The sequence below is a fragment of the Octopus bimaculoides genome, chromosome 7 (genome assembly GCF_046866305.1).
Source record: "Octopus bimaculoides isolate indiv1 chromosome 7, ASM4686630v1, whole genome shotgun sequence".
NCBI lineage: Eukaryota > Metazoa > Mollusca > Cephalopoda > Octopoda > Octopodidae > Octopus > Octopus bimaculoides.
Genome location: NC_142934.1, coordinates 15,378,024 through 15,393,921, shown reverse-complemented (window position 1 = coordinate 15,393,921; position 15,898 = coordinate 15,378,024). Strand labels below are relative to the sequence as shown.

Here is a 15,898-nt window from a genome sequence, read left to right as displayed (position 1 = left end):
GATGAGTGTACAGAAAAAAGAGCGGAGGGCTGGGTTTTGAGGGTATGAGGGTAAAAGGAAAACGAAAAGCAATGGATGGATGTTGGGTAACTGAAAGACAATGATATTCTAAGAAAGTGTGAATGAGGGGGGAAAAATGAAACGAAATGAAAAAGTGAATATGAGAACGTGAATGTGCGATGAATGAGTGAGAAATATAGTCTACAGGGGAAAAAGAGATATGGGAAAGGTTACCGAGGAAGGGGAGGGAGAGAGAGAAAATAGAGAGAAAAAGGGGTGGAGGGTAAGCGAGAAAGAAGAAAAGAGTTAATAAAGAGGTAAATAGAAGCAAGGAAGGAAGGAAAGAAAAACGTAATTGTGCGGAAGAATAAAAGATTAAAGAGATAAAAAGAATTAAGTTTTGCAAATGGAACAACAAAAATGTCTCTATAAATGATGTTGTTCGGAACGAAAAGAAAGCAATAGTTTAAAGCTTAGTAATGAATAGATAGCTGTTATTTCTAGCTTTGCCCTACGTTGCCCACACGGATCAGTTCCTGATAGAACAAACAGGTCTTTAATCAAAGGCAGTTCTAGACATGACAATTCCGTCTATTTTCTGACACAGTGACGTCGTGGACACCATTATCCGATGAGTCCTTTCATAAGGCAATAGGGTGTGGCTTGAAGGAGATTTAATTTGCTGCTATTACTAGCAGGTCGAGCGATCGTGTTAAGGCCACCAGCTTTTCGCATGATGAGCAGATATTAATGTGTGTGGGTGTCAAGATAATCTGCGTATGAAGTAAAAAGAGGGTGGGCTTAAGTCGTAGAAGAGATATACGCTAGTGACAATGGGTTTGGTGTAGGAGGAGAGGAATTAATACGGTCAAAAGAAAGGCCGCGGCATGTAGCGTGTCAATGTAAACTCCTCTGCACAAAAATTACTTGCAATGACAAGTCATCGGGGTGCATATATGCGGTCAATCGACATGTGCTAGAAATCGACGCCTAGTCTCCCTCGAATCAGACAGTACCGTTTTAAAACAGAGCACAAGGGGAAATTAGGTCTGGGGTACTCTTAGTACGCGAAGAAAAATACAAGACGATCGCGGCCGGAATGCCTTCCGCAATATACCTGCTCACTCAGGGCCTATATGAGACTGAACAACAAGTATATGAATGAATGAATGAATGAATGAATGAATGAATGATGATGATGATGATGATGATGATGATGATGATGATGATGATGATGATGATGATGATGATGATGATGATGATGATGATGATGATGATGATGATGATGATGATGATGATGATGATGATGATGATGATGATGATGATGATGATGATGATGATGATGATGATGATGATGATGACGATGACGATGACGATGACGATGACGATGACGATGACGATGACGATGACGATGATGATGACGATGATGATGATGATGACGATGATGATGATGACGATGATGATGATAATCGATTTGCTTTTGCTTCTCAATTCAAGCTTCACTGACTCCAAAACTATTTCACGGTTGCTGACGCAAGGGTAATGATGATAGTGACGATTTTTTTTTTTTTTTTTTGCTTTTTAAATTTGTGATGGAAACAGATAAAATTTTACTTGAAATAATGATAGGCACAAGACCTCACATTTCAGAATGAAATTTAATCAATAATATCGATTTCTTAATCAAGCAAAAGTCCTCAAATTGGGGAGAGAAGTGTGTGTGTATATATATATATATATATATATATATATTCTTTTATTCTTTTATTTGTTTCAGTCATTTGACTGCGGCCATGTTGGAGCACCGCCTTTAGTCGGAATAATCGACACCAGGACTTATTCCTTGTAAGCCTAGTACTTATTCTATCGGTCTCTTTTGCCGAACCGCTAAGTTACGGGGACGTAAACACACCAACAGCGGTTGTCAAGAATAAGTCCTGGGGTCGATTTGTTCAACTAAAGGCGGTGCTCCAGCATGCCCGCAGTCAAATGACTGAAACAAGTAAAAGAATATATATATACACACACACACACACATATAGATATATGATGGGCTTCATTCAGTTTCTGTCTCCAAAATCCACTCACAAAGCTTTGGTTGGCCAGAGACTATAGTAGAAGACACTTGCCCAAAGTGCCGCGCAGTGGAACTGAACCCAGAACCATTTGGTTGGAAGCAAGCTTCATATGACGCAGTATCGCCTGCGCCCATATATATATATATATATATATATATATATATATATATATATATATATATATATATATATTTATATATAACGTTGACCACTAACGTGGACATTCAATGTGCTAGAAATAGATCACATCTTGTGTCTATTAAGACCTAAATTGTTCTCAACATGAAATATAGCGGAATACCAAAACGTAAGCGGGCAAGACATTTAAAATCACCGAAAAAAATCATTATTAAACAGGGACCGGTTTCAAAATTTAACAATCTTACCGACTGTCTATTTCTCTTCAGCCTGATTTGTAATGTAACCATATATATATATATATATATATATATGTATATATAGGGCATATATCTGCCCTAATTGATTATTTTATTTCATTTCTTTATTAATTAATAACTAGCCTTTATTTATTCATAAATAAATTAAGCAAATCTTTGTATCTCTATTAATTCATACTTAGCGTATATAAAACTATACTGATATATTTACTGCATATATAAAAAAATCTCCTTAGAATATAATTTTATTAATATATAATTAGAATGTTCTTTCACCTCAATACTCCTTTATTAATATCAGTATATACCTATTAATCAATATTCATAGATACCATATGATGAGTTAGTTTTTTAAGTGTACAGTATATATATATATAAATATTAAACTATTTCTGAATAATTTTCTTTTCTTTTCCTCCCTCTATTGTGGTATAAGTTTGGTATATGCTCAAAAGTATCCATAAATTTCTATCCTTTTGTTTATATATTCTTATTAATAACCGTATGAATAGCCATAATCTTTGTTTTGTATACAATATAGTAACATTGTTTTAAAACTTTTAACTATAGTGCTACATGATAAGACTTCTCCTGTTTCATTATCAAAGGTCTGCTAGTGGGCAACCCCTTAGTTGTCAGCCAACATCTTATTTTAAGTTTTCCTTTACCAAACCTCATGAGTTTATGACTATACCAACCATGATTTCTGTCTACTCTCTCACCCCTACCCTTAACAGATAATGCCCTTTATTCTCTTAAGCTTTAGATATACAAGGTTTGATATTATTGTCTATAAATCTAAACTAAAAAAGCACATAAAATCAGTGAAAGGCAGTCTTCTTTGACATTTTATTTATTAGCTTCCATGGTGTGGCTAAAGCAAGATGTTCTCTGTCTGTCTCCCTAACCTCTGGGAGATTTTAGGTATTATTATACTAATGTGTTCATCTGTTCAAATTTAATTAAATTCTATGTCTTTGTACAGCTGAAGATTGCTCTGCCTTTTAAATTGATGTAATGATTACATTGTTCAATTAAATGGAGTTGCTTGAAACGATCATACTGTATTACCTCTGGATATCCTTGTTGCTTATTTTGATTTTTATCACCTTACTTTGAAATTGTATGGATAATACCGTACTAAATTCTGGTGCGTAAACTTAAGTATTCACTTGAATCTAAATTTTTGCTGAACTCATATATATATATATATATATATACTAGCTGGGTCCCGTGCTGTCAAAAAGGATGGCTAATTGTAGTATTTTATACATAAATAAGGTACAAAACTAAGATTTTGATTTATAACTAAATTTTTTGTGAAAAATCTATCTGCAATTAACATCCTTTCATTGCTTGTTTCCTTCAAAAGAATTTTCAAGTTTTCTTTCCTTCTTGTCCAATTTAAGGCCACATAAAACTGGCCATGACTAAATACAAGAGCTGGTAAGTAAATACAAAATACATAGAGTTGAAATGCTGTTTGATTTTTCTTTTCAGCGTTGAATGTTAATCATCCCACTTCCATTGCATGCATGCGCACACACACACTCACACACACATACATACACGCACATGCAGACAGACACACACACACATTCACATACCCTCACCCTTTTACATACACACAAATATATTCACACAGAGTTGAAACGCTGGTTGATTTATGTTTTCAGCATATATTACTATTAAATTCTTGACACAAAATTTATAGCCTCTGCCCTCATCTCAAACACTACCTGCTGCAAGCATGAAATACCCCATTCACCAATTTAGAACAGGAAAAAGTTCTTATGGACTGGAAGCAACCTATGGACAGAGGTTCCCCATTAGCCACTTTAGCCAATATGGACTGCCAACTAAACTGATCTAAGGGAGATAACTCGTCCTCGCCAACCCACAAGGTTTATTCATTGTTTACTAATTAGATCTGTATTCTTTGTTTACTAATTGAATCCGTATTCTTTGTTTACTAATTGGATGGTAATGGATTTCTACCTCTAGTTTGAAGAGGTATATGCCCTGCACCATTAGGGTCTGCTGAGTTGTCCATATGGCGAAATGCCTTATGGATATAAATCCATTGGACCAGACATATCCTTAACTGCTTATAAATACATTACTGCTCTAAAGTGTGTTTCTTTATGGGATATATGATACACTGATGATGATGATGTTGATATATATATATATATATATATATATATACACACATACATATATTTATGATAGGCTTCTTTCAGTTTCCATCAACCAAATCCACTCACGCGTCTTTGGTTGGCTCAAGGTTATAGTAGAAGACATGCACTGGGACTGAACCCAGAACTATGTATTTAAGCCTGTGCTTAATGTGCCTTATGTTGAGGAAAATTACCCTATCTGTTTCTGGAATTTCTTAAATCAATATTTCGTTTTTGGATGTGGTTTGCAAGGTTCTTTATGTGAGTTCGTGTGTTGAAGCATATTCTGTTGTGTCTGGGGAGAGTCATTCTCTTTCGGTGCCTTATAATTTAACACACTCACCGGTAAAATTTCCGCTTATTTCTTTTTTATTCTTCTAAAATTTTTGTTGCGTCTTGCAACACACACACACACACACACACACACACACACAAACACACACACACACACACACACATACACACGTATGCACACACAAGGAGACAGAGGTACACACACACACATATACAAACACACACACATGCACATACATAAAAACACACAAACATGGACATGCAAACATGAATATGCAGAATACATACATACAAATGCACACACATAGATAGATACATATGCACACACACACATACATGTATACACACACATGCATACATACATGCATACATGCATGCATGTATAGGCACACACACACACACACACACACTGATCGACACACATGTGCACAAACAAAGAAAAAGGAACGCAATATGAGTAACGAACAGAGTCAACGACTATTGAAAAGGTTGCAAGGCGCAACGAAAATTTTAGAAAATTAAAAAAGAAACGAGTGGAAATTTTATCAGTGAGTGTGTTAAATTACAAGGCACCAAAAGAGAAGGACTCTTCCCAGACACAACAGAATTAAATCAATATGTCGAATTAGATTTGATCCCATGTTTTGCCACACATGAATCTTAAGCCACAATTCAGTCAAAGTTTGAACATATGGACAACCGAGAATTTAACCAATGAATGGCTGTTGTTCAAATGATATTTTCGTGGTTCAACTAGAACTTTCTGTGAACACAGCCTATAAATATGGTCAAATTAGCTGCCTATTTTGCAGAGTGTCAGGACGTCTGAGTCACCATGACATCCTCCACTTTCACCAATTCAGAGTGATTTGGGTCAAGTTGTGGCACACTCTCCTAATAACTGTTCTTACAGTCGCATATTCAATTGAGGATAATTGAAGAAGTGATATCATGGTACCTGAATATTTACTCGGTATATTAAAAAAATAACCCCCATGTTGAGTTACTAACACAGATTTTCCCTATGTGTCATATTACACTGTTTCATCTCATTATTTCGATTAACTGTATGGCATGAACACCTTTCCTATTAAAGTCGCAATAAATTATGTTTCCGTCCATAAAGAAAACCTTTGTGACAAATATTTTTTAATAAAATGAAATTTTCCTGAAATACTGTCATTGTTGAAAAAGAAAATACCATAGAAAATACTTCGTTGGTATGACTGTTTTGGTATGCTAATTAGACCTGGAAAATTTTGGATTTAAAAAAAAATTTCATTTAATAAATTCCTGAAGGGAAAGGATGGAACAGTTCTCTAAAGTGATGGCTGTGTGGTAAGTAACTTGCTTACTAACCACATTGTTCCGGGTTCAGTCCCACTGCATGGCATCTTGGGCAAGTGTCTTCTACTATAGCTTTGGGCTGACCAAACCCTTGTGAGTGGATTTGGGAGATGGAAACTGAAAGAAGCCTGTCGTATATATATATATATATATTTGTGTATATGTTTGTGCGTCTGTGTTTGTTCCCCCAACATTGCTTGACAACCAATGCTGGTGTGCTTATGTCCATGTCACTTAGAATAAGCACTAGACTTACAAAAAATAAGTCCTGGGATCAATTTGCTCGACTAAAGGCGGTGCTCCAGCATGGCCGCAGTCAAATGACTGAAACAAGCAACAGAGTAAAAGAGTATATATACAGACACGCACGCATTCACACACATACATACATACATATTGTCAGTGAACAGGTTGCAGTTTCAAAGTGATGAAAATATTTTGACACAAATCATATTTAAATGTCGAAGTGAATCTAACGGTTCTTTTGTGTGTTTTTAAATGGCTTATAAACACCTTCCATGTAGCAGTTGTTTTTGTTTCAGCACATGATCTCAGATGAAGTCACTTGCTATGCAAGTATATCTCCGTAATATATATATTTATATGTATCTGCGTATGTGTGTGTGTGAATCATATATATATATATATAAGTCATTGTACAAACTATATTGAATATATTGTAATATACAAGAGAAAAGGATATGTATAAATAGTGAACAATAGCATAATCAGTTAACCATTATTTTTCTTTTTCCAGTGGATCAATGAATGGCATGCACTGACATTTTGATGACAAGAGAGACAAGGAAGTGGACATGACCCAGTGCAGAACAAATATTTTAAGTGACTTTGTTTAAGCCAGCATTGTTCTTGAATGCCTGATCTTTTGTTCCTTCAACAGGTGAAATCTTGAATGTGCCATCTGAAACCAGACCGAATGTGGTTTTGTCATCCAACAGTTGAGGAGGAGGAAGAGACGGAGGAGGAGACGGAGGAGGGGAGGAGGAGGCGGAGGAAGGGGAGGAGGAGGAAACAACTTTTTGTGGAGATCTTTGATGAGTAATATCATTATAATTGCTATTCAGTTTGCTGATCTATAATCGACATTTGATGGAAATACATGAGTAAGGATGAATCAATAAAAGAGCCACCAACCACATGGTCATTCTTCCTGCTAGAAATAGCAGGCAAATTCCCATCAAATCTCACTTTATCATACAATAGAAAAAGATATGTTTTCTGAAAATAATATGGAATGATCAATCCTAAATTTGTTTGATCAAAAATATCTTGGGTTAAACAATAACAGTAGTAACACGACCAGTGAGAGAATTGCTGGGTTACGGTTCTAAGAAATAGGGTTAAATAAAGTGTTTAGTGTGGGATATAAGACAAGACGCCGGAAATATTATGAGAGGGAGATTGATAGGCCTAGGTGAAGGGGATATTATGCAAGTGAGCTAGTTTAGAGGAGCAGTGACTGTGGTAGTAGTGGTGGAAAAGATAAAGAAAAGGAACACTGTGTTGGCTAAATGTGTTAGTCATTGAATTTTTTGTCAGTCAGCCAAGTGTCCTGGTTTTGAGTGTAGTCTAGGATGTGCGAGTGAGTTGCTGCATTGCTGTTATATATGTGAGTTATAGCCCAACATGGTTAACTTGTGCTTTTGTATAAGGTAAGACATCAGAGTTGAAATATTTTGGGTCTCCTTGGAAGAAAACCTAGTGTTTTTGAAATATAGTTTTGGAAATGATGAATATATAAGCCTTGTGAGTAGATTTGGTAAACAGAAACTGAACATATATATATATATATATATATATATATATATATATATATATATATATATATATATATATATATATATATATATATATATGTATATATATATATATATATATATATATATATATATATATATATATATATATATATATATATCATCATCATCATCGTTTAACGTCTGGTTTCCATGCTAGCATGGGTTGGACGATTTGACTGAGGACTGGCAAGCCAGAAGGCTGCACCAGGCTCCAATCTGATCTGGCAGAGTATCTACAGATGGATGCCCTTCCTAACACCAACCACTCCGAGAGTGTAGTGGGTGCTTTTACGTGCCACCGGCATGAGGGCCAGTCACATGGCACTGGCAACGGCCACACTCAGAAAGGTGTTTTTTACGTACCACCTGCATGGGAGCCAGTCCAGCAGCACTGGCAACGACCTCGCTCGAATGATTTTCTAACTTGCCACCAGCACAAGTGCTAGAAGGCAACGGCTGGTAACGATTACGATCAAATGGTGCTATTTACTGGTATCCATAAGCTAGCAAGATTAGGAACGCTCAGCAGAAGGGGGATGCAGAGGGATATGCCTGTATGCAAGGACAACTATGCGTTTACTTAGCTTCATGTGTCTTCTCCAACACAGCAGACTGTCTCGCTCCCCTGACATCCCCACTGTGAGGCTCAACATCAGAAGATCCTTTCTCCCCACATCTTCCTGGGTCTACCCCTTCCACACGGTCCTGCCACAGTTAGAGCTCAGCACCCCTTGATGCAACTGTCTTCATTCATACACATCATATGACCATACCAGCACAGTCTTCTCTCTTGCACACAACATGTGATGCCTCTTATACCCAGTTTTTCTCTCAAATCACTTACACCCTGTTGTTTATGCACACAGACATTACCCAAATAAATAAATAAACAAGAGCACTCAAAGAACACAAACCTCTGCCAAGGCAACACCAATGTCCTCTCAATGATTAGCCAGAGAGAATAACTGAAATAAACTCGAATGCTCTCAAAAACGAGAAAACTAAAAATGAACCCAACTGTTCTCAAAAATTAAGCAAAAAAAACAAAACAGGCTAAATAATCCAGAATCCTTGTCCAGTACCAGATCGATCTCAAAATTGAATCAGTTTGTGCCAGTCATGAGGCCAAACATCCCTGAAAGTTTCATCCGAATCCATCCAGTGGTTCTTGAGATATCTTGTCCATGGACAAATAAACAAGCACAACTAAAGACAACACCTCCACATTCGCTAAGGCAGAGGTAATAAATACATAGACAAAATTTTTTGAGGCAATTATCAAGATACACTCAACCTTTATTCAAATTTTATGAAAAAGGAGACATGTACATATTTGGGCCAGGCAGGGAAGGGCAACATGAGCATGCATAATATAAACGTGTTGTCTTACATCTGAACTAAAATGTAAACGAATACATTGAGAGAGTGTGGCATAAGTAATTGCATACAGTGCTTTGTTAAACACTGGAATTTGACCAATGAAAGCTGTTATCAAAGAAGAAGAAGAAAATAATAATAATAATAATAATAATAATAATAATAATAATAATAATAATAATAATAATAATAATAATAATAATAATAACGATAACGATAATAATAATAATAATAATAATAATAATAATAATGATAATAATGAGGAGGAGGAGGAGGATTTATAAAGATTGATGCAGCTCTTCATGAAGGTAAATAGACAATTAAGAAGAGTGTGGTGAAATTTGTAATAGAGATTGTTTATTTAACAAATTGAACCATATTTCAACAGATCGTGTATCTTCTTTGGGTTCAAAATGTCTTTCTGCATTCTTTGTTTTTTTTTGTTTATTTTTAACCCAAAGAGAACAGACGATCTTTTGAGATATTGTTCAATCTGTTGGATAAACAATCTCTATTACAAATTGCATCGTGCTCTTCTTATTGTCTAATAATGATGATGATAATAATAATAATAATAATAATAATAATAATAATAATAATAATGATAATACGCAAAAAAACGATGAAAGAAAACTTTGTTTTACTGTAAGCCATCTCAGGAAACCGAAAAATATTTCTCATATGGAGAAAGATATTCCTCATAGGCGTAGAAGTGGCTGTGTGGTAAGTTGTTTGCTTATGAACCGCATGGTTCTGGGTTCAATCCCACTGCGTGGCACATTGGACAAGTGTCTTCTACTATAGCCTCGGGCTGACCAAAGCCTTGTGAGTGGATTTGGTAGACAGAAACTGAAAGAAGCTCGTCGTATGTATGTATATATATATGTATGTATGTCTACATGTTTGTGTGTCTGTGTTTGTCCCCCCAACATCGCTTGACAACTGATGCTGGTGTGTTTACGTCCCCATAACTTAGCGGTTCGGCAAAAGAGACTGATAGAATAAGTACTAAACTTACAAAGAATAAGTCATGCAGTGGGTTTGAACCTGCAACCACGTGGTTGGGAACCTGCAACCACGTGGTTGGGAAGTAAACTTCTTACCACATAGCCATGCCTGCACCTGAAAATGCATTGATGTTGAAAATGCTTAGCAGACAAACATAAAGGAAGTTTTCAAACAATAATGGAAAGTGAACAAAGCCCTTTTAGTTGTTAAAATCATAAGAGAAGTGGATTAGAAAATGCTTCGTAGAAAATCTCTACACCAAACATTAAAATCTGGTGAAACTGAGTCAATAAAAAATTCACAGTATCAGCGATAGAAGAGATGATTAAATTTGAAAACGCTTGCTACTGAAGTCTCTAACAATTCGTAATTAAAAAGAAATGTTTCAAAGTCTTAAAACCATGCTACTTTTTTTTGAAAATATATAAGTTGCAGACGATTATTTACCCTAAATCATCCCATGTAAATAGCAATTCAAAATTTTCGTTGGAGGGGAACAACTCTGTATAGGAATATCAAGAAATTTATATTAGTTTAAATTTTGGCACAAGGCTAGCCATTTCGGGAGATGGGTAAGTCGATTACATCAATCCCAGTGCTCAACTGATGTTTATTTAATCGATCCTGAAAGAATGAAGAGCAAAGTCTAACCCGGCAGAATTTGAACTCAGAAAGTAAAGTCGGAAGAATACAGCTAAGCGTTTTGTCTCGTAGCTGTAACGATCCAGCCAGCTGGTTGCCGTCCCAGGAAATTCATACTACAAACTTATAAATCATTGTATGATCTTAGACACCGACTTTAGAGTAGTGTTTATAATAATTTAGGATTCTAATCGGCGAGTTGGCAGAATCGTTATCACGCTGGGCAAAATGTTTTGCAGCATTTCGTCCGTCTATGCATTCGAAGTTCAAATTCTGCCGAGGTCGACTTTGTCTTTCATCATTTCGGGGTTGATAAAGTAAATACCAGTTGAGTACTGGAGTCGATGTAATCGACTAGCCCCCTTCCCTGAAATTGCTGGCCTTGTGCCAAAATTAGAAATCATTAATATAGAATCCTGCTGCAAACCAATATTCGTATTAATAGGGAAATGTGTTACTTATGGATTCCTTTTGTAAATCTATGCATCAAGTCATTGTAATTTATTATTGCAAATATGACACGGAAATGTTTATAATCAAATTTTCAATTAAAACACTGTGGTAATTGTGTTATTGCTACAAATATGGTCAGAAGAATGTTTATTTAATTCTGGACATACTTAATCAACAGCACCCTCCACCTACTTTGTTTCCTCATAACTTTCAGAGAAATGGATGCATTTTTAATAAAATTGCCTACAAATATCTTTCATGTGGTGTAGATTACGATTATATCGGTATTTCAAGTGAAAAAAAAAAAAAAATTGGTGACCCCCAGCGGAATTTGAACTCAGATTGTAAAGCCGAGGGGAAAAAAAGCTGCGTTATATGTTGTCCGGCACGACAACGTTTCTATCACCTTGCAGGCTAAACAATGTATATAGTATGGTTAATGTTTACTTTAACACCTGGCCACAAAGAAAAGGTATTAAAAGTGTAAAAAATGTGTATTAAACGAATATGAAAACAAAATTTGTGCCAACGAACCGGATGTCTTTCCTTCATAACTTTTAGGAAAATGATATCTTTTAATGAAATTTTATATAAATACTTTTGAAACAAAATAGATTACGATCATAAAGAAATTTATGGGGAAAATTTTTCCGAGAGGGTGAGGAGAGGATTTTCGATGAGAAAGAAATTCATAAATTATTTTTTCACTTGAGTGTAATGAAAGCTTGGAAAAATTTTTTTTTAGATTCATGTATTTTTTATTTGAGTAATAGAAAAGGGTTTTATAAAAGATCTCATGTATCATGGTGAGACAAGCAAATTCATAAATACGGTGTAGAATATGTGTTCACTATGGAGAAAAAAATTAAGCGCGATTTAGCTGTTGTTTTTAGCACATCTCCACCTTTTTCTATTACTCGAAAGAAAAATAAATGAATCTAAAAATTTTTTTTAAAGCTTTTTTTCCCCTTACAGTCAGGCAAAAAACCCCAAAAAAATCTACGAATTTCTTTCTCTTCGAAAGTCCCCCTCCCCCATCGGAAAAATGTTTCCCCACAAATTTCAATGAAATTTTATATAAATACATTTCAAACGGCATAGATTACGATCCATTTCCCTAAAATTTTTGTGGGAAAAAATTTGATCTTGTGAATTTTTCGAAAGTTCTCTCCCCACCTCACGGATAAAATTTACCCCATAAATTTCTTTATAATCGTAATCTATGCCGTTTGAAAGGTATTTATATAAAATTTCAGGTGCGAGTATAGTATGTGGTCTACCACGGTGTCAAACAGGGTTATCTACCTTACTTTTCAGATATTTCAGAGATAATTTTTTTCAGAATCATAGTTTTAGCATCTAACTATGATCACTCAGTGGCCTGAGTGTGTGCTCTGGTCACTGGATCCACATACTGTCGTTGATAGTTTACTGTCAGATGGTGATAACCTATGGCATTTAAATTATTATAAGCCGGTCACTCATCTGAATGAATTAGTGAACCTTTTTCACATTCTGTTTCAATAATTGGGTTCAGACTGTTCCTGCCACGCTGTTCTGCACAAAAGCATCGACAGTCTGAGCTTTGTTTGAGACCAAAAACCCATGGCTGATCAATTCTACATCCATGGTTCCTTTCGTTTCGTTGTTCTGCATCACTGTCTTCGAAGAGAGGAGCGTTGTCACCATTCAGTAATCTTCCTCTATTTTTGTCGACCAACAAATCTTGCTTCGTCGATCTGAATGGGGTTATCGTTTGTTCCAACTATTTTCCCTCGTGGTTCATGATAAACTATGGCTCCACACACCTCGCGGCACATTGTACCAGTCAGTTATTGTATTTTTAGATTTTCCTGCTGTGGTCACTGGTATATCCATGACAAAAAAAAATATTAGTTCTAAAATCTCACTCAGGCTCAGCTTGCAGTTTAATTTATTGTTCATATCCGTATAATGGAAAAATTGGTTTCCTTTATTAACTGAACGTTTAAAGTAGATCACATAGGCTATACTGTTTGACAACGTGGTATACCGAATACTATACTAGCACCAAATTTCATTAAAAGATCCATTTTCCTAAAAGTTATGAAGGAAAAAATCGGATCTTGTGAATTTTCCGAAAGTCCTCTCCCCCGCCCCAGTTCATTGGCGCAAATTTTTGTTTACATATTCGTTTAATACACACTTTATGTTTTACACCTATTACCCCCCCCCCCCCTTTTTTGTTTGTTTTGGTGGCCGGATGTTAAAGTAAACATCATTAACTTGTAGTATTACAAAATGTTATCACAGAAAGGTTTATCACCCTCTTGGTATTCCATACAGAGTTATTCCCCATCATAGGAAAATTTTCTAAAACATTACGCGTTGCTAAAGAGGAAAGAGAGATACCGAAGTTGCATGTTTAGGAAATAGTAAAATTAAAGATTCATTATACTTCTCATTACGTATGTACCTCATAGGTACTTATGCATTTGCAATTCCCCAAAACGTTAAAGTTTCCTGTCTCTGCTTGACGCGGTCGCGCATTGACATTTTTTGTCATCTTATCAATTACACAGAATACGGTTGGCAGAGAAGATCTAACGAGGCAGAAACGTATATATATATATATATATATATATATATATATATATATATATATATATATATATATATATATTTTAATTTATATATATATATATATATATATATATATATATATATATATATATTTTAATTTATGTATATATTAATATTATCTCAGTTGAAAAAACTTTGATAATGAAAATATGTTAATAGTTACCAGGGTAGCAAAAGTTACACGAAAACTGGAATATCATACCTGGTTAATAGGTAGAAATACCAAGTTAAAGTGATGTATTTTGAGTAGATATGAAGAATAATAATAAATGGAGCAAAACGCATATAATCAATAAGTTCCTTGATTATATGCGTTTTGCTCCATTTATTATTATTCTTTATATATATATATGTATATATATATATATATATATGTAGTGAAACTACCTATCGTCACTAGATACAAAACTACTATCGCCATTACATACAATCTTCTCATTTAAATATAAATAAATGCGAGCGTAGTAGAGAACCCATTCCTTGTCATCACGTGACTGATTATTATTCGAATTGGCAACTTCTTCGAGTCGTTCCCGCCAGAACGCAAACTGACCAATCACGGCCCCTAATAAGGTCACGTGATAGAGTATATTTCTACCATCTGGTGAGCCAATAGTTTGTTATAAATAGCTTTAACTCGGCGGCCAAATTTGTCTCGGTCCAGTTTCTCTTTGAGAACTGTTCCGTGTACCACACGACAGCAGCAGCAGTTCCACCGACCACTTCAGCAGCTTCGTCCAGCCACGATGACCTCCGCCGTCGCCATATCAGCAACAAGAGTCTACGACTACTAACCAGCACCTACCAAGCAGCCTCTATGCTACCAGCGTCAACACGACTTACTATGTACACCACACCAAACTACCGCGGCACATCTCTCTCTTCGATTCTGTTAGGTGACTCAGCTTCACCACGGTAAATAAACAGACAAGAGTTCTTAAACAGACAAGAAATTCTCAGCCAGCGACGAACATCTGTATAACAAGAATCACGGCCCGGCATCGATGCCACGACATCACAACTAGTGATCAGCACTGCCGCACTCAGCCTCTCCTCACTTTCACATACAGAACTTTTCCTATAGTGTACTAACGAACTGGTATAATTGCTCACGTGTCATTTACTGACTCTCTTTCTCTCTGCTGTAATAACATACACACACATGTATCACTCACATACACACTTTTCTTTGTACGACGGCCTGTCTTTGATTATGTTCTTATATGTCGCATTCACACTCTCACACAGACATACGTCTTTAACGCTACAATGAATATCTCTGTTATTCATCTAATACGGTTGTGGTCTTTCATTACTGGTCATCTATGTTATCGTCGCATAACATATCATGTATATCATCATCATCGATATATATTTTGTGTTCGACCGTGTGACGTGTTTAAATAAAAGGAGTCCTCTGTTTTTCCATTCGTCACCATTTCTCCTTTTTGAGTTCGCACGGTCGTCCCTTACATATATATATATATATATATATATATATATATATATATATATATATATATATATATATGATAGATCGCTGACCACTACATTTATATGTTTTTTCTCCTTGTTTCTTTCTGTGTTCCTTTCAGTTGAAGAGCGTAGCTCGAAACGTCAAAGCCTTTCTCTATTCCCAAGCGTTAAACTAATACATCCATTTGTTGTTTACACCACCT

At 35.6% G+C, this 15,898-nt stretch overlaps 1 protein-coding gene across 1 annotated transcript in view; it reads left to right on the top strand.

The window, feature by feature from the left end:
• Positions 1-7,833: 7,833 nt before the first annotated feature.
• The window catches only part of LOC106867389 (vitamin D3 hydroxylase-associated protein), a 33,993-nt gene continuing 25,928 nt past the window's right edge, over positions 7,834-15,898 (top strand). The window contains exon 1 of the mRNA XM_089354854.1: positions 7,834-7,970. The gene's annotated coding sequence lies outside the window, so the exon portion shown is untranslated. The remainder of the gene's footprint in view (positions 7,971-15,898) is intronic.